We start from the raw sequence: 22741 nt of genomic DNA, 5'->3' as shown, positions 1-22741 counted from the left end.
GTATTATGCCTGGTAGTTTGCAGATTCAGGACCCTAGAGCCTAATCCAGAGCTCACTGAAGTCAACGGAAAGATTGTTATGGACTTCAAAGGTTTAGCATCAGGCTCTAGGGTCCTGAATCTGCAAACTACCAAGGCTAGTACCATAGTATTTTCCATAAATAAAAGGGTTTTTCTTTTTAAAATACATAGATTGCACTGACCCAGCCAAGTGCTTAAGCACATGTATAACTGTGAGTATGTGAGTAGTCTCAGTAAAGTCAATAGGACTACTCATATACATAAAGTTATAAACAGGCTTTAGTACTTTGCCATATCTTTTTTTCCCACAGACCTGGAATTTATGTCCTCCAAACTCACAGCTGCTGTTAGACATGATACCATACACTAGTTATGTAGTATAAATCTGTCAGTTCTTGCATTCTGGTGCTATAAGCTTCTTACATGCTATTCTAATACAGTGCATGTGCCCAGGGCCAGGTTTCTGTTGGGTTGCACGGGTATAAGCAAGGGGAGGATTTGTCCACTTGCATCAAATTAACCCTAAAAATCAAGTTTCAAAATGAAAAAAAAAAATTAAATTAAAAAAAAAAATCAAGCAGTGAAAACATGAACAGTGATGTGCTAATTGCATTCATAAACCCTGTTCACACTTTCATTTCCATGTTCTCACAATTCATAAGCACAAATAGAGTCCTGGAACCATTCTTTCTGTCCTGTTGAAAGGAAGGGTCGTTCAAAAAGTAATTCATTGTTATTCAGTGGAGTATACATACCAAGATGGGGGGAATGTTCAATCTCTAGAACTGTTTAGTAGGACAGCCACGTTGTTCCCAAATTATAACAATGATTACATTTGACCTATGCAAAAATCTATATATTTTTGGCTTTTTTCTTTTCTGTTCCTGGCCAAGAAATCTGAAATCCTAGGCAGCATGAAAAATACCTTCTGTCCTAGCATTAACAGTCACCAATTTCCATTTTCAAAATTCAGTGCAATTTTATGTGACATCCGTTTAACCCAGCAATAAAGTAAAATGGCTATTGCTATTGTTAAATAATGAGCTGTGTAAATTTCATCTGTTCGGCATGTATGCGGTGCTTTCAACACTGAAAAAAGCTGTTTCCAGTGGTTATGATTTTTGATGTTCATAATTTGAAGTAATCCATACACTATTATCATTCAGGAGAAATCCAGTTTTTTTGTGCACTTTTATTCAAACCTATAAGATCTTAGGAAATAATAACAAAACATATTTCATCATGAATCAAACCTTGAGGCTAGAACTGACTTGGTTCATTGCTTTTGTATTTATAGTTTCTACCCTAGTACATTTTGACCCTCAATTGTATGATTACACTTCCAAATATTTCATGTGTGGCCTGATTTTTGTCATGGCGAGTTACTTTGTTCCCACTGCATGAAGAAATAAAAAAAGCTGACCTTCTTAAAATGTATCTCTGAAATGATGTAAAAGTATATGACAGTGTATGTGTGTGTATATATATACACATCACTGCACACTGAATTGTGTTGTGCCAAATGGGAAACGGAATACATTTTTGCATGACAAAGTTTTCCTTTTCAATGCATTTTAGAGATGAAGTCTTTATCTTAGCAAAGTTCATTCATTAAATACTGTGATATAAGTTAAAATTATTTTTTCCATATATTTAAGTCCTGATTTGCAAAGCTGATGAGCTTCCACAACTGTCCTTGACTGCAGGTGTTTCAGCACTTCTGAAAATGAAGACTTTTATGTTTTTGCATAGTTATCAGGGCCAAATTAAGGCAAGCCAGGGATCTACATGCATCATAACAAGGGTCCCTCATGGCTCTGCCACTGTAGCCCTGCCCTAGGGCCAAAGGCTCATCGGCATTTCGAATTATAGTGGCAGGACTCCCCATCCCCTGAAGAGCATCAGTGGTGGAGCAGGGATCCCTGCTTCCCCCACTCTGGAGAAGCAGAGATGGCCCCATCATTGACCTAATGGAAAGGGTTTAGCTGCATGTGAGCAAGCAAGGCCTGCTGCTCTTTTTTCCTCCTGTCACATACAGAATCCTTGTTCATTTCCTAGGGTGGAATTGACAGGGCTCCCCTTAGCAGCATATCTTGGAGTTAACACTCCATTTAGCTTCATGGGTAGTTTGTCTGTCTCTGAGCTACTGTTTCAGTCTGTCTGCAGACTCAGACAGACATCACTGCATGAGTTTTCAAGCTTTTTATAACCTTAGTGAGGGCTTACAATTTTTGTTTTTTAATGAAAGCAGAAATTCTGGCATAATTACCTGACTTCAGACACTGTGGTCCTAGACACATGTCTATTGCGTCCATGCCTGATTATTACATTCCTTATTAATTTGATGTGGCATATTAAGAGTTAACAAAATAAGATAATTACACAGAGAGAGAAACTATCGAAGTCCTCGGTCAAGTGATTTCAGAATTTAGAAAATGTCACTAATGATCCTATTTGACAGAATATAGCCACAAGGTGGTATTGTGTTGTTCAGGTGAGAAGGAAAGCAATATAAATGAGAGATTTCAAAGTAGCAGCCGTGTTAATCTGTATCCGCAAAAAGAACAGGAGTACTTGTGGCACCTTAGAGACTTATGCTCTAATAAATTTGTTAGTCTCTAAGGTGCCACAAGTACTCCTGTTCTTTTTTTTAATGTAAATGAGCTTATCAAAACCCATGTTTAGTACTCCCATTTCCGTGGACCATCCAGTCGCTGCAGCTTAGCTGCACAGCCACAGGAGTTACTCCCTCCCTTACCCTGGAGTTCATCACTTGCCCTTAGGTGCAGAGCATGATTAGTGTGGGCTCCAGTTACATAACCAGGAAGGAATATGTTAAAAACATAGCTAGGAATGGGCAGGAGAAAAGAGCTCCTGATTTTAACTCTCCACCTTCATCCCCAACCCTGATGAGTGCTAGAGACAGGTTTCTTCCCTTCCTGGAGGTTCTAGTAGGCCACTCTGTGATGTTTTGGGATCAGCCAGACCAGTCAGGAGTTCTGTTACTGTAACTTTGGGTACCTTAATGCTATGCTCATGGGTGGCGCATATAATAGACTGGGAAAGGCTGTGCCTCCCCAAACAGCCCCATGTGGCCCCAGCCACGCTCCACTCCAGGCCCCCTCCTGTAGCTAGTTGGGCCATTTCCCAGGCAGGCTGCTCCTCTTCCAAGAAGGGAATCCTGCTGAGGCTGGGGCTAGGGCAGTTGGGGCCGCCTAGTACTGGGGCGGGGGGGGTTCTGGCACTGGGGCCGCATTGCCCAGAGTTGGGGGAGAGGGGGCTGGAGGCGCTCAGGCGACTCAGGGCTGGGGAGCCTGGCAGCTGGGGGGGGGGCCTCTAGGCTTTGGGGGTAAAGGGAGCAGAAGGGGCGGGGCCTCAGTTGGAAGGGGTGTGCCTGGCTGGGGGCTAGCCTCCCCGAGCCCATGGTTCACCCACCGCCCATGGCTATGCTGCTATGGCTCTGACAGCTGTAGCCAGTTTACAAGCATAAAGGTTTCAATCCTGGTTTCCGTACACCAGGTTACTCCTTGTAGGTTCATCCCACTAGCCCATCTGGTCCAAGTCCCCCCAAATCCATCTCCCTGAGTTCTTAACTACCAGCCACTTGGACTTTTCCCCTCTGGTTTGTCATCCTTAAAGGAGTAAACCTGCCCCCAGTTATCAGTTTTCTTTGTGACATGCACTTCACACAGTTGCATAACAGAGACCTGCTTGGGCTAAAAATAAACAAAGTTTATTTAATAGGAAAATTATAGATTCACAGATGAAATAGTAAGGAAAACCAAACACATACAAGTTACACAGAAAATAAACACAAAGATGCAATCTGAGGCTTTACATTTCCATATTAACTAAATTTCCTTATTTAATACAAGTTACCTGTTGTCTCTGTATAGTTTCCCATCATGCCCTGTGTCCTGGAGGGGATCCAGTGTTTTACAGACAGCATCCTGCTTAGATGCTGGCCCTCAATTTCAGGACCATCTTCACTTCACCTTTTCCCTTTTAACAGACTTTAGAGGTGGTTTTTCCTGATCTCTCAGACTACGGGTATTCATGGTTATAGAGAGCAGGGGAAACTCCCTCCTTCCTTAGTTTTCCAAGACTGGGGTTTTCTTTTCAGTTTCAATGTCTTTCCATTAACTTTAATGGTCCACCATTGTCTTTCACTAGATTTTACAATGCTAGGTGCTTGCAATTAATTCTGTGTAAGCAACTCGCTGGAGAGGTGTCCCTCCTTGCCTGATTACTTCACCCGCTATTGTGAGGTGATGATGCAGCTGCATCCTAGTTACAATTACAATGTTCTGCACATATACATACATTCCTAACTATAACATGGATCCATATCTCCTAATGACCTTCAAGTTCAGACCATTAAAAGTTTTCGTTAAAGACCTTACTTGATATAGATTTATACATAATAACATTGTATACAACCGATGCAATTGCTTATTCTGTGGGGTTTAGATTTCTTTTTCTCCACTTGGGGTGTCTGGACCCTGATGTTCTCCCTTTTTTTTTTTAAATAATAAGTGAATATTCAAGCCAGTCAACTATTCTGTATATTTCTCTGACATAGAAGGCGAGCTCATCAACAAATACCTCAGTATGTTCACCCATCACCCTCGCTGACTGACATTCTATGAGTTGTTTAAGCCCCCATTCCCATATTAAAATGAATAGAGATTTCTTAAGCATGTTCCAAGAGTGTTGCAGTCTGAATGGCAAGAGCTCAGTTATTATAAGCAGTGAGTGGGGTAAGTGAAAATAAATCCTGGGATAGAGGTTGTCACAAAATAACAACCAGATTGGGCTTCATAGCTATATGTCTATAGATGCGAGAGCAAAGACTGTTCACAAACCTGTGTTTGGTTGTATATGGTATAATAATAGGGTTTGCAGTAGGAGCGGGAGCTACATGTGTACATCTAGAGGAGAATGTATCTGAGAGGGACTCTGCATAAAACTTGTACTCATTGATTTTCTTGATGATCCTAATCCTTTGTCTAAAGATGAATCCAAGTGTCCTTGCCTGTCACTCTATTGCTGTGTTCATCCTTTGCTATTTGTGGAATGATGCAAATCACATGAACGAAATTATGTAATTGCCTCTTTCATTGTCCACAGTTGTTTTGCAGATGGTGTTATAGCAATATAGTGTTTCCTGTTGTATGTTTAGCTTTGATAAGAGGCAATAAAAAAAGATTCTTACTGTATGCTTTTAAAACACTTCAGGCTAGATTCACAAAGTAACTTAGGTTAACTTGTGACACTCAGCATTGCCACACCTAACTTTTAGGCACTTGGAAAATCACTGGTATTCACCAGGACTCCTTATATGGAATGGAGGGAGAGAGGTGCCTCAGAATGGGATTAATGAAACCCAGAATTCTAGGTGGCACCTCAGCTAAGCTAACCAGTTGGAGATGCTGAGCTGAAGGGTGTGTGCTAAGCCCTCCCTTCTCTTAGAAATAGGAGTCTCACTCTATTCAGGTGTTTCAGCTGCAAACCCACTCTTGGCATCAGGTGCCTATTCCATTTTGGCAGGCAGGGGCTCCCTCAGAACTTTTAGCCCAGTGATTAGGATACTCACTTGCAACATGGGAGACCCCCCAGTTCAAGTCACCTGCACCCCCTCCAGCTGAAGGGGAGAAAGGATTTTAACTGGAATCTGTCACCTCTCAGGTGAATGCTCGAACCATTGGGTTATGGGATAGTCAGAAGTGGGGCTTCTCGGTCTCTCCTGTTGCTTCAACAGGCGAGATTGAGGAGGCCCCGCATCAGAAAATCTCTTATCCCATAGCTAGAGTATTCTCATGAGTGGTGGCTTATCCCAGATCAAATCCCTTCTTCCCCCTCTGGTGGACTGAGGGTGTTGTCCACATCCCAGGTGAGTACCCTAACCTGTGGGCTAAAAATATTGAGCAACATCATCATTCTGCTCTGGCTGTTTTGCGTAAATTCATCTATGGGGGGCCAGTCTGGAAGGCAAGGTGTGAGCATGGTTGCTGGAGTAGGCCCTATAGGCAAGTTAGGCAGAAGAATTCCAATTTCCCCTTGTTCATGCATCTATCTGGGGCTTAGGCATCTGGGCACCGGGCTGCAGTGTGCATGCCCAGAGACAGAAACACAGGCGCCATGGGAACTTTTACCCCTCCAAAAGGTCGGTGCTACAGTGGTATGTGCCTACAGTGTTCAGCAGCAACTCAACAAGGGTTTTGTAAATCCCCAGTGGGACCTGATTTAGATGCCAAAAGTGACAGTTAGGCACCTTAGTCGTTTTGTGAATTAAGCCTTACTGACCTACAAAACTGTGAACGGTCGTATATGAGAGAAAGTGTTAATGCTAGGTCTTGGAATGTGGACTGCTGGCCTATTATCTTTGTTGCTGAAGAATCAGTAAAAATGTATTTCCACCAATATGTAAAAATCATGAGAATTTCTAAATGGACATTTTGACATTCAAACTACATTTTCCAAAGGTAGGAAGTAGTCACACAACTCTGTAACTTGAAATAATGTATGAATTTTAATAACTCACACCTTAGATATATGTCATGCTTCTTTGTTTTCAGTGTTAATTTTTCATTGTACTGGTGAGTGTAACCTTTCAAAACAATTGTAAGCTAAAAGCTCCGCAACAAATTGGCTCAATAGTCACCACAAGCTCTTAGCAATCATCCTTAAAATTACATTGATGTAGGTTTTGCTCACAGAGGACCATTGCTGAACTGGGCATTGTGTTATTGAATGGACATTTAATTGTATATTGTCAGCACCAGAGATGGTGGTCTGTAGGTCAGAGATTACTTGAAACCACATTTTGCTACTATGCTTGCAATCCAGTAAAAAGGATGAGCACTTCAGCTTAAAGTGTTTAGTTTTCCCATCTGTTAGAAAACGTCCACGTATTCACAGATTGCAAGACAAAGCAGCTAAGGCAAACAAGCAAGACATATTGAAAGTTACAAGCCATTTATCTAAGGTAGATAATATTGTCCTCATAGAAGTTTTTATCATGGTGTAGCTTGAATTGGTATCACACTGACATTGGGAAGAATGCTGACATTTTTATTTATACTAAGAAGTCTCAGGTGAAGTGAAAGCATTATAAATAGTGCCAGATTCTGCCACTTTATTCATGTTGAGTAGTATCTTACTTTGTGAGTAGCCCCACTTTCTTCAATAGTATCTTAGAAACCAGTGACTCTGAAAAGGAATAAGGCATCATGGTAGATAACAACTTGAACATGTGGTCCGAGTGCAATGCTTTAGCGAAAAGGGTAAATGTAATTCTTGGAAGTGTAAGCGGGGGAATATCAAGTAGGAATAGGGAGATGGTATTCCAAGTATGGCATTAGTAAAACCATTACTGAATACAATCTCCAGTTCTGGTGCCCACAATTCAAACAGGATGTAGAATAATTGGAGAGGCTTCAGAAAAGAGCTACATGGAAAACATGCCTTATAGGGAGAGACTAAAGAAGCTCAGTCTATTTAGTTTATCCAAGAGAAGGCTGAGAGCTTGATCACAGTCTGGAAGTACCTAGATGTGGAAGAGATTTGTGATAGCAGACAGTTCTGTAATCCAACCAAAAAGGGCATAATGAGAACCAATGGTGAGAAGCTGAAGCTAGACAAATTCAGACTAGAAATTACGGCACAAAAGGGGCTATTAACCATTAACAATTCAAACTCCCCATCACTTGCAGGCTATAAGTCAAGATTTCTAAAAGATATGCGATAGCTCAAATACAAGTTATGGGCTTGATCCAGAAATTATCAAGAAGTCCTTTAGTTTATGTTATGCAGAAGGTCAGACTAGATGATAATTAATGGTCACTTCTGGTCTTAAAATCTATGAATCTAAGGGTTTGTCTACACTTAACATACAACAGCAGGTCAGCTGGGCCACTGCAGCTGGTTGCTGTAGCACTTCCATGTAGACACTACCTACACGGCTGGGAGGGATTCTACCATCAGCATAAGTAATCTACCTCCCCAAAAGGCGATAGCTAGGTCTGTCTACCTGGGGACTTAGTTCGGCTTAACAATGTGTGGATTTTTCAGACCCTGGATTGATGAAGTTAAACGGACTTAATTTTCTAGTGTAGACCGGCCTAAGACTCTATGACATTTTGTAAGGCTGGCAGAAACTGACCCTCACTCATATACGCTATAACTTTTATTGAAATATCTATTTTTGGAATTGTGATAAAATACTTTAATTCCTCCTTTTCTAAAATATTTCTAAAGACACTGAAAATATGTAGTCTTTCGGATTATAGTAGCTACCCCGTCAGGCAGATACAAGCTCTGAAGATATGCAGATTACAGTTTCTGAATTGTCATGATGATTTAAATATGTACCACTTCAGCATTCCTGTTAGGCTCTGATGCAATAATGATGAAATACCAAAAATATTAATGTATGCTATGTTCTTTGAACTACACAAGTGTGTTGTACTACTTAGATCTTCCTCAGTATTCTGTATCTTAACTGCCTCTCATTCCATTCTCTTTCCACAGGTTAATAAGACTGTAACATTGGAAGAAACGTTATGACAAGCAAATCAAAATGCAGCATTCTGAAAGGTCAAAATGGGACATTACATCCTTATTATTCCAAGAATATATGAGTGTAATACTATGGCACTATTTTTCAGTGAAAAAAAATTTTAATCAAGAGCTGAAAATGGAACAACTTTATTTCTTTTTTGTGACAAAGATTATAACAAGGCTGTGAAATAAAGCTCTTCCTGTTGTAATTTTCCAAATGTGGATCCTACTTGTATGTCAAAGACCTAAACTATACCAAAGAGTTCATACTCGTATAATGCATTTTATCTGTATCTATAGCTATGTACAGTAGATATCATTTAGAATTCAATATTTTCCTTCTGAAATCACACAATGCCCATTTTAGTTCACAGATTGCATCTCTGTTTTACATTTGCTCCTTCCTCAAAGTATTGGGACATTTTAAGGCAAAGGAATTTACAGTGCATCCAGTAGCTTAGTAACAAACTGCTAAACATATGAAACTCTCATGATCTGATGTGTCAAGTTTAGTCATCACACACATGAAGACTCTTCTTCTAGGACTACAGGTCTGAGGAAACAAAAGCTAAACTATAAGAATTTGAAATATTACATTTTTCAACACCTAAATACAACTTTAAGGTTCTTTTGGCCAAGACTATTTCTAATTATTGAGCAAATGATGTAATTAAAATTAAAGGTGGGCATTTGAAAAGCAGCGCTCTTGCTGACTAGCCAAAAAACCCTTTGCTTATCCAGATCGATATTTGAGGAGTTTGATACAACGTGTAGAATTACAGTTGAGGTGTTAGCAATGTTAAAAGCTGTTATGCAAAAACATTAAATTATTTCGAACCATAACTAGCTTTTAAATATTGTTAGTGTTATTGGTATGGGTGGATCCTGCACAAGAGCTGTCAGGTAGAAATTAAGAGAAGACAAAGTGATGTTTGTATATGTATTTTTCAGGGAAATATGCCTGAAGAAATTCCATCTTCATGATACTTTTAAGTTCAACATCTTGCTGAGGAAAGCCAGTTAGGTTTTGTGGCTTGGACATGACAGCATCAGGAGATTTTTGGTTTCTCATGTTTTGGTTTTAAGTGAACAACCCTGCACTGGTACTTGAGCTTCACCCTAGTCATACACATTATTTTGTCCTCTCTGATTGACCTGCCATAGTTCAGTGATAAGGAAGCAGGGAGATCAGGTGACTTGATCCAAAAACAATTTCCAGGCCTTGAGTAGAAAAAGTGATTTTTTCCCCCTTTCTTTGGGTGATTTCCTTTTCCATTAGAGACTGCAAATGCATTTGTCATCCTTTGTTTTCAGCTATAAGGTAGAATACTTTTTGAATGTATTCACAATCCGCAGTGTATTCTGAAACTTCAAAGATTTTGCAAAACTACACATAAAAATCCCTAATGGCTGTTCATTTCATTAGTGCCTATAGAAATTAATGTTTTCTTAGTGTCTAGAAAAATTCTGCAAAGTGCAGTTTAATGCATTATGTCTGGTTCTTTGTAACTTAACCTAACTTGTTAGTTATGAAACTAAAATTGCTGTACTGAACTCTCCTCTGTTATTATGCGCCCACTGTTAATATGAGGATGCAGGTATACAGCCAATACAAAACAGTAAATAGCATGACACCTTGTTTGTGGAGTTATTAAATCTTTATAACACAAATCCATTAACATCCTCCTTGCATTTGAAATTTGTACCAATATATCTGCCTGCATATAAACATGCTACTAAGAAATCATCATAGTTTTCATTGTATACCTTTTTTCCTTGAGAGGGACAAAACAACATTAAAGCATATGATTAGATGGAGAATTTCAGCTGTCGATAGGACACTTTTCATGCTATGCATTTTAAAAATTATTTAGCTGTATAGTCACACAGTGGAGTGCAATATTTATAACAAAACCAGAATGGAACATCAGGTAACTCTTTTGGTGTTTGTTATAGTCTTTTCATGTTTGCCTTTGTGATTAGATTATTACTGTTGTCATTTGTAGCATTACCCAAAGTTCACTATGCTTAGCATAGGAAATTCCTAGGAAATACTGTGACTACCAGAGGCATCACTGTTTAGTTACCTCATGCAAATGAGAAGTTATAAAGGCTCATTTATGTTTTGAAAACACTCAGAATAGTCACATGTACACCATAGACACAATCCCCAAGGAAGAGGATCACATGATTTCTTATGAGCAGAACTCCTTAGTTATACATAGATGACAAGAGATGGGTGGGGGGAGTCTCCTGTTAAAATAGGAGCAAGACTGAGGTAGAGGAGAAGAAAGAGGAAGGTGATGTGTGAGTGGAGGGTGTTTGGTAAGGGAGCAGAAAATGATAAACCACTGAGCTTTTTTAAAACAAGGAGGGTTTCTTTTTAATGGATTCTGAAATAAATGGACCAATCTACAATAGACTGTTTTGCAAACCCACACAAGGAGAGGCTGCATAGTGGGCCTCACTGAAAATGTACTCCTTTGTGTGCACAAATCTAGCTTTGGATGTACGTGCATTTGTTTTGTATTTTTCTCTCACACAACCCGTTATTTAGTATTTTATGTATAAATAAACTATAAATTGGAAAATACACGAACGATCCATGAAAGGAAAGCAGTTGCATTATTAAAGAGAAGTAAAAATAATTTGACATCAAAGGCATTTTTAGAGACAGTAGATTCTGTCTGATTTACCAGTGTGCACACAGCAGTTAATGTATCTGTCACCATTACTACCAGCAGTTCAGCATCCTATGGGAAATACAGAGGTGGTCACAGTCCAGTTCATAGTGGACAGGTGTCAACATCACAGAAATCACCACCCCAACTAGTACTAACTGGCACATTTGTTGACATTCTCAGCAGAGAGGCCAGGGACTGAATGAGCACGGAGACTGAATTGCAAGCTCCACTGAAGAGAGAGAATCTCACTGAAATCAGTGGCAGTTCAGCAATATATTTCAATTGATATAGGATTGGGCCCACTGTCTTTTTACTTGCCTTGTACGTTACATCAGAGTTGAGGCACCTTCTTGGCACCCTATAGCTTACCTGCCAACACTGGCCAACAAAAAGCCAGTAGATTTAAATTTGCATAAATGAATGATGGGTGAATTAGAACACATGGTGACAGTGCAGGGCTTCCAGCTCCTCTCCCTTGGTGTGGGCAATGAGGTGTAGAGTGCATGGGATGCCTGGAAAAAGCCCAACACTGTCACCAATTACACTAATTCTGATCTGTGGAAATAGAACAGGGTTGTTAGTTCCTCTGCCATTGGATGAGGTGGAGGGGTACTCTCTCCCTTCATATTCTTACCCCTTTTCAAGTTGCTTTGGCCTGAAGGTTTTCTTCCCATGTCCCCAGTCAAAGCCTGGAAGGGGAGACCAACAGCTGGAGTTGCAGACTCAACTCCCAGCTCTACACTTGCAGGGGGGAGGCGGAAAATGAGAATGGGCTGGTGCACATGCTGAGGAACTAAGATGGCCCTAACTACATTACAGCAGCTCTGATTGGCTGCCTTCCCCAGGAGGCTGGATATTATGGAAGACAGCCAATAAGAGGGGTTTTCTTTCACAGATGTGTCTGAAAAGACAGAGTCCAACCTGTGAATTTGACAGGTCTGATGTAAGACAGTTCACACTGTGATTGTCCATGTTATAGCTACATAGAAGATTTCAGTCTCCAGGCCTAACAATCCATCACCTTTCATGAGCACTAAATTCATTCAGAAAATCATTTAGTCACAAAAAAAAAAAGGTCAACCCAATAGCTTCTCTTTTCAGTGAGCTGCATGGTACCCCCCTGTCAAGGTTCCTTCCCCACTCTGAACTCTAGGGTACAGATGTGGGGACCTTCATGAAAAACCTCCTAAGCTTACTTTTACCAGCTTAGGTTAAAACTTCCCCAAGGTACAAACTATTTTACCTTTTGCCCTTGGACTTCCACTGCCACCACCAAACGTCCAACCAGGTTTATTTTTGAGAAAGCATTGTTTGGAAACGTCTTTCCCCCCCAGATCCTCCCCAAAACCTTGCACCCCCCTTCCTGGGGAAGGTTTGATAAAAATCCTCACCAATTTGCATAGGTGACCACAGACCCAAACCCTTGGATCTTAAGAACAATGAAAAAAAGCATTCAGTTTCTTACAAGAAGAATTTTAATAGAAGAAACAGTAAAAAGAATCACCTCTGTAAAATCAGGATGGTAAATACCTTACAGGGTAATTAGATTCAAAACACAGAGAATCCCTCTAAGCAAAACCTTAAGTTACAAAAAGACACAAAGACTGGAATATCCATTCTATTCAGCACAGCTTATTTTTTCAGCCATTTAAAGAAATCATAATCTAACGCATCTCTAGCTAGAATAAGTTCTAAGACTCCATTCCTGTTCTGTCCCTGGCAAAAGCATCACACAGACAGACCCTTTGTTTCTCCCTCCCTCCAGCTTTTGAAAGTATCTTGTCTCCCCATTGGTCATTTTGGTCAGGTGCCAGCGAGGTTATCTTAGCTTCTTAACCCTTTACAGGTGAAAGGGTTTTGCCTCTGGCCAGGAGGGATTTTAAAGGTGTTTACCCTTCCCTTTATATTTATGACACCCCCCTATAGAGGTGTCACTATTCTGCACACCAATAAATTCAGGTTAGATAGACCTGCCTTGTAGAGTTAGACCATAAAGCAACTGAAGTTGTGCAAGCACAAGATATAAATAAAATCCACACTGCTAAATAGTTGCTGTCATTCATTTGTACCAGAAGAACATGAGCACCAGACAGGTTTAGCTATTAAAAGAGAGGATTTCTTTAAACAACATTTTTTATAAGGTGGTAATGGGGGTAAACAGCAACTTTTTATGCAGGCAAGGAAAAACTCCATTTTAAACCAATGCTCTACAGGGTTATTATCTAGGAGTTGCTCATTTTTTCTTTCAAACTGTGGGTATGTCTGCACTTATGGTGGCATGTAGAGTACAGACACTGCCTGCCCAGCTAACATGGGTTTACCTAGCAGCGTAGATGGTGAGGCACTGCTAACGTGAGCAGAGTACAGCAATACCAGAATCTACCCTACACAGCTCGCTATACTCCCACGCAGTGTCTCTCACATCTACACTGCTATTTTTTAGTATTGTAGTGTCCTGCTGCTGGAGTCTTTCACTGATACATGTCCCTATACACCACAGTGAGTGTGGACACAGCCTGCTTTTCCCTGCGGCACCTAGCTACACATGCCCTACATGCCATTGCAAGTGTAAACAAGGCCTATTTGTCAATAGAATGCATGTTTTCTAGTGGTTAAAGAAGAAAAGTCGAGAGTCCTGAGTTCTTTTCCCAACTCGCCTCTTGGTGTGGGTGGCTTTTAGCAAGCAAATGTTTACAAACTGCCATACTGGGTCAGACCAATGGTTCATCTAGCCCAGAATCCTGCCACCAATAGTAGCCAGTACCAGAGCCACAGGGGAGAATTTATGGCACAGGGCAGGTGGCATGATCCACCCAGTCTTCTTCTCCTGGCTTCTCAGAGCTTTAGGGTTGCCCTGTGCATGGGCTTGCATCCCTGACAATCTTGGCTAATAGCTACTGATAGACCTATCCTCCATGAACTTATCTAGTTCTTTTTTAAAACCCAGTTTTACTCTTGGCCGCTATAATATCCCATAGCAATGAGTTCCACGGTTTAATTGTGAAATGTGTGTATTAAACCTGCTGCCTATTCATGTGTCTTGTCTGTATTAAACCTGCTGCCTATTCATTTCATCAGGTGACTCCCTGGTTTTTGCATTGTAGAAAAGGGTAAATAACACTTCTCATTACCTTTTCCACCCCATTCATGATTTTATAGCCCTCTCTCATATCCACCCTAGTTATCTCTTTTCTAAACTGACCAGCCCTACGCTTTATAGTCTGTCCTTGTATGGAAGCTGTGCCATACCCTTGATTTTTGTTGCCCCTCTCTGAATCTTTACCAGTTCCACTATATCCTTTTTTGAGAAAGATTACCAGAACTGCACACAGTATTCATGGAGTGGGCAAACCATGGCTTTATGTAGTGGCATTATATTTTCTGTATTGTTTTCTATCCCTTTCCTAATAGTTCCTAAAATTCTGTTAGCCTTTTTGATTGCTGTGTACATTGAGCTTAAATTTTCAGAGAACTATCCCCACTGATGCCAAGATCTTTTTCATGAGGGGTTGACAGCTAATTTAGAACCCATCATTCTATATGTGCAGTTGGGATTATATTTTTCCCGTGTGCATTATTTTGCACTTATCAATGTTGAGCTTCATCTCCCATTTTGTTGCCCCATCACCCATTTTTTTGAGAGTCCTCTGTAACACTCAGCTTTGGACTGAACTACCTTGAATAATTTTTGTATTATCTGCAAACTTTGCCACTTCACCGCTCATGCCCTTTTCCAGATCGTTCATGACTATGTTGACCCTGCTGTTTCAGTATCTCTCCATTGTGAAAACTGACCATTTATTCCTACCCCATTGTTTCCTGTCTTTTAACCAGTTACTGATCCATGAGAGGACCTTTCTTGTAACCCCATGACTACTTAGTTTCCTTAAGAGCCTTTTCTGAAGGGCCTTGTCAAAGGCTTGCTCAAAGTCCAAATACACTATAGCCACTGCATCAGCCTTGTCCATAGACCTGATTTCCCTTTACAAAAGCTGAGTTGACTCTTACCCCCAACAAACTATGTTTATCTATGGAGATGATAATTCTATTATTTACTATAGTTTCTACCAATTTGCCCACTACTGAAGTTAGTTACATTTGCTATCTTCCAGCTGTCTGGTACAGAAGTGTGTGTCAGTGATAGATTGCATACTACAACTAGTATTTCTGCAGTTTCATATTTAAGTTCCTTCAGACCTCTTGGGAGAATACAACCTGGTCCTGGTGACTTATTTCTGTTTAATTTATTGATTTGTTCTAAAACCGCTTCTATAGACACATCAGCATAGGACAGTTCTTCAGATTTCTCACCCACAAGGGTAGCTGTGAAGTGGATATCTCCCTCACATCCTCTGCAGTGAAGATGGAGGCAAATAATTCACTTGGCTTTACTGCAGTGGCTTTGTCTTCCTTGAATGTTCCTTAACACCTTGCTTGTCCAGTGGCCCCAGTGCCTGTTTGGCAGTGTTCCTGCTTCTGGGGTACTTAAAAAAAATTCTAACTGTTAGTTCTTCTGTGTTTAGCAAGTTGCTTCTCAAATTCTTTCTTGGCCTGCCTTTTTACTTAACCTGCTAGAGTTTATGCACCTTCGTATTATTCTCACTGGGATTTGACTTTCAATTTTTAAAGGATGCCTTTTTGCCTCTAATGGCCTCCATTAATCTGCTGTTCAGTCATAGTGGCATTTTTTGGTCCTCTTATTGTCTTTTCTTAGTTGCCATATACATTTGGTCTGATGTTTTTGAATAATCCCTGTGCTACTTGCAGGCATTTAACCCTCCCCCAAGGATGTTAAATTTAATTAGATTATGGTCACTATTACCCCACGGTTCAGCTACAGTTACCTCTTGGACCGGGTCCTGTGTGCCACTTAGGACTAAATCAAGAATTGTCTCCCCCCTTGTGGATTCTAGGACTAGCTGCTCCAAGAAGTAGTTATTAATGGTGTCTAGAAATTCTCTCTCTGTATCACAACCTGGGATTACATTTACCTGGTCAATGTAGGGTAGTTTAAATCACCCATTGATTTTCTACTTTTGTAGCCTCTCTAACCTCCCTGAGCATTTCACAACCACTGTCACCATCCTGGTCAGGTCAGTAGGATATCCCTACTGCTATATTCTTTAATCAAGCATAGAAATTCTAGCCATAGAGATTCAATGGTACAGTTTGTTTCATGTCAGATTTTTTTACCTTATTTGACTCTGTGCTTTCTTTAACATATAATGCCATATGATTTGTCTAACTCACAGAGTCACTGTGAGGCTTAATGAATGATTTCATACTGCTTTAAAATCCTTTGATGAATGCAACATGAAAGTTCAAAGGACTGTATTGTTACAATATATGAAACTGCTAGTTTCTTAGTTAGGTGAACTTAAACCCACTGCCATGTGCTTTCTACTAATAGAATTTTAGGCAATTACTGTTTTACCTGTTTCCATTTTAGTTAAATTAGCTTTACCCATTTCTATACAACCTCAGATGGTCCAAATCAGTGTTTAAAATTAATTTTCCTTTGGAATACAGAAATCTAGACTGCTCTTATTCTATTTATCATTTAACTTTTAAAGATATCTGTTCTAACAGATAAACAACACAGATCAGCCAGGTCTGACTTTAGGATTTAAAAAAATAATAAAAGGAACTAAAATAGTTGTTAAATTTGAGTGCAATTATCCTCAGCAGCTAGAGCACAGAGAAGTTACTGAGGCTTGTTATTTCTACATTCTGTAATGAAATGTAGACTTGAGAAAACCAGGGGCATTCTGCTTCTGTATGTTGAGGCCAGAACTTCTGAACTTGAAGAACATGATGATGTTTGTATACAAGAAAGTGAGAAAAGTAAGTTTAAAAAAATAGACAGAAAAGTGTGTTGAAAGGGCAACTATAAATCATAAAGAGATGAAAAATTGTAATGAGTCTGATGATTATGTGCATCCAGCATTATATCTGAAGCTTACCTCTTATTAGAGATCGTGAGATTACATGTACAATTATGGGGAGTACTTGTGACACCTTAGAGACTAACATTTATTTGGGCATAAGCTTTCATGGGCATGGAGTGGAAAATACATTAGGAATACACACACCCCACCCCACAAAAAGATGGGGGCTGCCTTACCAACTCCAATGAGACAAATCCAATTAAAGTGGGCTGTTATCAGCAGGAGGAAAAATCACTTTTATAATGGTAATCAGGATGGCCCATTTCAAACTGTTGACAAGGTGAGAGTAACAGTAGGGGGGAAAAATTAGCATGGGGAAATAGTTTTTAGTGTGTGTAATGACCCATCCACTCCCTGTCTTTATTCAGGCCTAATTTGATGGTGTCCAGTTTACAATTACAAGGGCTTGAAAAATACATGAGGCTGGATTCTGATCCACTTCCATTGGTTTTATACCAATGTAACACCAATGACTTGAACAGATTTTTTTTTTAATTTACACCATATATGTGAAATTGAGATCAGCCTATAGTCTTTTTCTACCTTCAGTGTTAATAAAAAACACCAGCTGAAAGACTGTGTTCCCCAAGCCATCCTGGAAAAAATGTGTAATTGTTAGCCTAATGGGAAGGAGGGAGGAAGATTGTTAAATGTTCTCTCTCTATTAGACTAGAGAGAACATCTCACGCACGTGCGAGAGAAATATACACTGAGCTAATTTCTTCTAGCCTTTAACTAAAAGAATTCTCATTAAGTAGAGCTGAAAGAGACAGGGAGATAACAGTATAAAGGATCAATTTTGCTGCCACTGAAATGAGTGACAGTACCCCCACTGATTGCAGCGGCATTGGGGGTATAGATCATAGGGGTGGAGTGGCTGAGAAAGCAGACTGAGAAATCACATGCTTCCAAAGCAATGTTTAGTAAATTAATAGAATAAAGTGGATGTCTCTAGAGCAGGGATCGGCAATGTTTGGCACGCGGCCCATCAGGGAAATCAGCTGGCAGGAGAGGACAGTTTGTTTACCTGCAGTGTCTGCAGGTTCGGCCAATTGCAGCTCCCACTGGCCGCGGTAATTGCTAGGAAAAGCAAGCTAAGAGCAATGAGTTAGTCTGGTTCTAGTAAAGGTTTGCCTGGGTCTAGAGTGGCTAATAAGGGCATGTCCCATGTGCTGCACCTGTGACTTTTTTCAGCAGTTATACTGCAAGTGAGAAAGCTTCAGCGAGAGAAATGCATTTTCTGTCATTTGCTGTTCTTTCTTCCTGTGTGTACGTCTTATGAAACGGAATCAGACTGAAGCGCTACCACCTGAAATGGCTCTTTCTCCCAACAAAGGCATTCTCAGTACCACTGGAAATACCATCTAAAAGGCTGTCAGGAAAGAATTTAAACAGACTTCGTAAGCTAAAAGGAATAAGGGAACTGCTAACACGAAGTTTTACTTTTTAAGTTTCAAATGCTTTAACGATTTTTATGAGTGTTAAACAATAAAAATGTATGTTGTGTGGCTGTTTGCAATTGGAGTAAACCAAACATAACTTCATGGAAACCATAGACTACACATCACTGTTAACTACTGTAACAGCAAGATAAGGGCTTTGTCAACACCTTCAACTTTTGAGCCAGACACAATTACTCAATAATACATCAAGATTTACTACACCATATTGTGTGAAGGATGACAGAATTGGGAAATGAACAAATATGAGGTTCAATGACACTTCACTAATCATATTTACCTAATTATGTATTGTACTTTCAATTAAGACAATATTTTCTAAAGTACTTAAGTGACTTAGGAGCCTACGGCCCATTGACAGTCAATGGGACTTCGGCATTTTTGAAATTTTCATTCTGAATCTTCATTTCTTACTCTTCATAATAAAATGAGAGGCTGGGGTTCATCCTGGACAGTTATCTATGCTCTGCTTCTGTGATGCATATTTGCAAACACCTCTTGCAAGGTGGGAAATGACACTTTGGGTGAAATTTTCCTTTCTGGTCCATACTGATTAATTTTCTCTAATTAACTTCTACATCTGTAAAAATGGGGATAATTATACTTACCTACATTACAGAACGGTTGTGAAGAAAAATTAATTAACGAATGAAAGATACTGTGGCAACAGAGGGCAACATAGGAACCTAGCTAAATAGAAGTGATGCATCAAGTTTCAGCCACACAGCTGCTTCTAATATTAATGTCTAGTTGATGTGTTTTTAGGGGAGGAGAGGGGGAGAATGAGGATATGTTCTTGGGCAAAAAAAGGGAGCTGAGAGACTTTTGTAGTTTCACCTGTCTGACCGATGCGAAATATCTCCATTTGATATATTTAGTGTTGTTGCTTGGTTACCATTGTTACTGTAAGTTTTATTTGTTAGGTTAGTTATTCAGCAGTTCTACCTGGATATTTATTTATTACTAAAGATAAATAAGCAAACTAATAATGGGCATACGATGGTAAAAGCATCACTTAACACTTTAAAAATATGAGTTACTGTTTCTTAAAGATAGGGTTGGTCACAATTTACTTTTTTCTTATTGTATATTCATTACCATTATTAAATTTAAGAGGCTAGAATAACTTTTTACTGGGGATATCATGCCACAACAGCTACCAAGCTGGAATGGGATGTACAAGAGGGATTTCAGCTAATCATTGCAGCAATTTACTTTTATTCACCCTGCTACCAAGTGCAATTCACAACCCTGGTTAGGTGCCCAGGCTCTCTATACAATGCATGGGGGTGGGGAGGTTGGTGGGGGAAGAGATTGACAGAAACCAGCACACTGAGCTGGGAGCCATCTAAGCTAGGCAACAGGAAATGCTGAAGAGATGGGTATGGCCTATGCCCCACCACACAAAGGGAGTTAGGGACCTAACTCTGGGCCTGAGACACCCATTTCCTACCCTAGGGCCCCCCCCATTCTGTGAGTCACAGCTGTGAACCCTCTTCTGGAGTTAGAGGCCTAACGCAGGTCAGCTGTTTTTCAAGAAAAAACATGGAGGTGGTATCCCCCAGTGCTTCATTGTCCTTGAAGTCCTTTGGAAAGGAACAGCAGATTGAGCATCAAGCCAGAATATATCCATCACCTGCACTGTAGGGCAATGAGTATGCTCATCACTGATGGGTATGGCAGCATCATATGGTAGACAGATTTTGAAGCCCAGGAACTCCATCATTTTAGGCATGAACAAGGATACATGCTTATACAAAGGACGGATATGCAGGGAGTATATGCCCCTTGTACAGTAGGAGACAAGAAATACCCTGAAGAGAGTTGCAACCTTATTATTCTTAACTAAATTAACAGTAATAAAGAAAACCTATCAAAACGCTACCTATAATGAACTTTTAAATTGTGAAAAGGTAGCTAGCAAAATTAGCAAGTTGCTAATAAGGAATGTGGACACCATGAGTTCCATACAGCATAACTGAACAGAATGTGGGTTGTATCTTACCAGATATCAACCCCACCTCTTATATCATCCCTGATGGTAAATAAGAGGGAGTGAGGGGTGTAGGTGCAGATTCAAGCGAATCTGATCTTGTGTGCATGAGCTCTAAGAGTGGAATCTGGGTGGACTCAAAGACAAAGTGGCATTTAGTCCCACTTTTGGATCCCACCCCTTGTCTCCAGGCTAATGCAGTTTTCTGTTGAATAAGAAATAATTGGTGTGGAGTCCCAGCTAATGCTGTGTGGTAAATTTTGACTCTTTAAATAGTTGTCATGACCACTGTAAGCTGAAAAAACAGCTCGTATATGAGTCATTGTTTTTGGTTCTCGTATAGAGAAACTCTAATGCCACAAGCTTTGAAATAGGCACATTGCCCCAGCTGTTTGTGAGGACTAGGTACTAAACTCATTTTGATTTAACCACTAAGTTAGCCACTCTGGAAGATATAATTGCCTTGTGAATGTACCCGTGTGAAGTATTTGCTTACAAACATCTTGTAAAAATGTCACGGTTAAGAAATTCAGCTCTCGTTAATTCTAACCCCATGGGTACCAATGAACAGACAGACTCAGTATTCAACCAACCCAAATTGCACACAAAAGTAATGGGAAGTTTGCATGATAAGAAGCCTTGAAAGCTCAATGCCCTCCCTGATCCTGTTATGGCTGTATGCAGGGCTGGTCCCTATGCCCCAACTTAGCACTTGGGACTGATTTCACACCAGCTGCTAATGGTTTAAAGGGGTGGAAAATACAGCCAGGGACTGATGTGGTATAGAGGCATCCCACATACTCTCCTTGTATTGTGGCCATTTTTCCTTTTCCCTGCTACACTTTGGCCCCCACAAGTCTGCTTTGCACTACTCTGGGGCTGGGGACTGAGGAAAAAGGAGTGTGGCTAGATGCTCTTGCATTCCAGTGATTCCCAGCTGTTGAAACAGCTCTTGGAAGGTGTTACAGTCAACACAATTTAGAACAACCCTCCAGTTAATATTGTGCAGGATCAAGCCTACATTAACATGATGCTGGTATGAGTCAATAATAATGTTAGCTCCTAAAATGGATAGAACTTTTTGTCTTCATAGCATATTACTCACACTCAGTTATTCATTCTCTATGCAATTAATTATTATTAATTTCCCTACTTTACAGATAGGGTAAATGACACACAGAAGTTGAGCATCTTACCCCAGGAAGTTACCCTTACCCACAAAGAGAATCAATAGCAGAGAAATTAGAATTTGAGATTTCCTGCCTGCCATGAGGGTGCTTAGAGCCCTGTGCCGCTTTTAAATTTCCTGTATCGAGAGAAGGCTGAAATTTTTTGACAGAAAACTTTTCCTGCTGAAAAAATGGGACTCCTAAAAGGGATTTTTAAAAAATTAATTAATTTTCGGGGGGGGAGGGGGTGGGAATGTTGGAAAATGTCATTCAATCATTTTTTCCTGTAGAAAATTTCTAAGTGAAACAAAAGGGAAGTTTTCATTTTGTATTGAATTGAATTTTTTGTTTCAACTACATAAATAATTCTGAAATGTAAAAAAAAAACCCATGGATTTAGTTTTTCTACCAGATTTGCTCTTTTTTGCGGGGGTGGGAAGGGCACTGAATGCAATAGAATGAATGATGCTCACTTTCCTTTTTCCACTATGACTTCTCAAATCTTTTCTAACACTAGCAACACTACAGAGACTAAAGGGAAAGTGAAAACAGCAATTCTGTCACTGTACATTTTGAAAAAATACTGAGCAGCAGAATTGAGTTCCATGTTTCCTTTTGTGACTCTTTTCCCAAAAGGAAAAAGAAAATCATGGAAGTCATCATTCTATTGATTTTATGGACAAAAAAGGGAAAAGGGGGACAAAGAGGAAAAACAAAACTCAGAATTATGAAAATTTGATTTAAAAAAACCCTCCAGTTGTGGTTGAACTAAAACATGCCTTTGAAAAAAGGCAACAACTATTGATTTAAAGTTTGAGGCCAATCAGCTATCGTAAATTGTCCAGTGGAGCTATGACACCGTCCATCAACTGAGGATCTGCCCCAAAGAGCAATGAGGATTTACT

The 22741-nt window shown here is 39.9% G+C and overlaps 1 protein-coding gene across 9 annotated transcripts in view; it reads left to right on the top strand.

Annotated features, from left to right (window-relative positions):
- Positions 1-8741, top strand: part of KHDRBS2 (KH RNA binding domain containing, signal transduction associated 2) — a 614322-nt gene extending 605581 nt beyond the window's left edge. For 4 of the 9 annotated variants that reach the window (XR_012638773.1, XR_012638768.1, XM_074947899.1 and 1 more), the window contains one exon: positions 8553-8739. The gene's annotated coding sequence lies outside the window, so the exon portion shown is untranslated. Of the gene's footprint in view, positions 1-8552 lie in introns of all 9 variants that reach the window. The other 5 variants (XR_012638772.1, XR_012638769.1, XR_012638770.1 and 2 more) reach the window with 3 other exon arrangements.
- Positions 8742-22741: the final 14000 nt, after the last annotated feature.

This window comes from Natator depressus, chromosome 3, assembly GCF_965152275.1.
Source record: "Natator depressus isolate rNatDep1 chromosome 3, rNatDep2.hap1, whole genome shotgun sequence".
In the NCBI taxonomy this organism is placed as follows: Eukaryota; Metazoa; Chordata; order Testudines; family Cheloniidae; genus Natator; species Natator depressus.
This window is presented reverse-complemented; position numbering and strand designations above follow the sequence as displayed.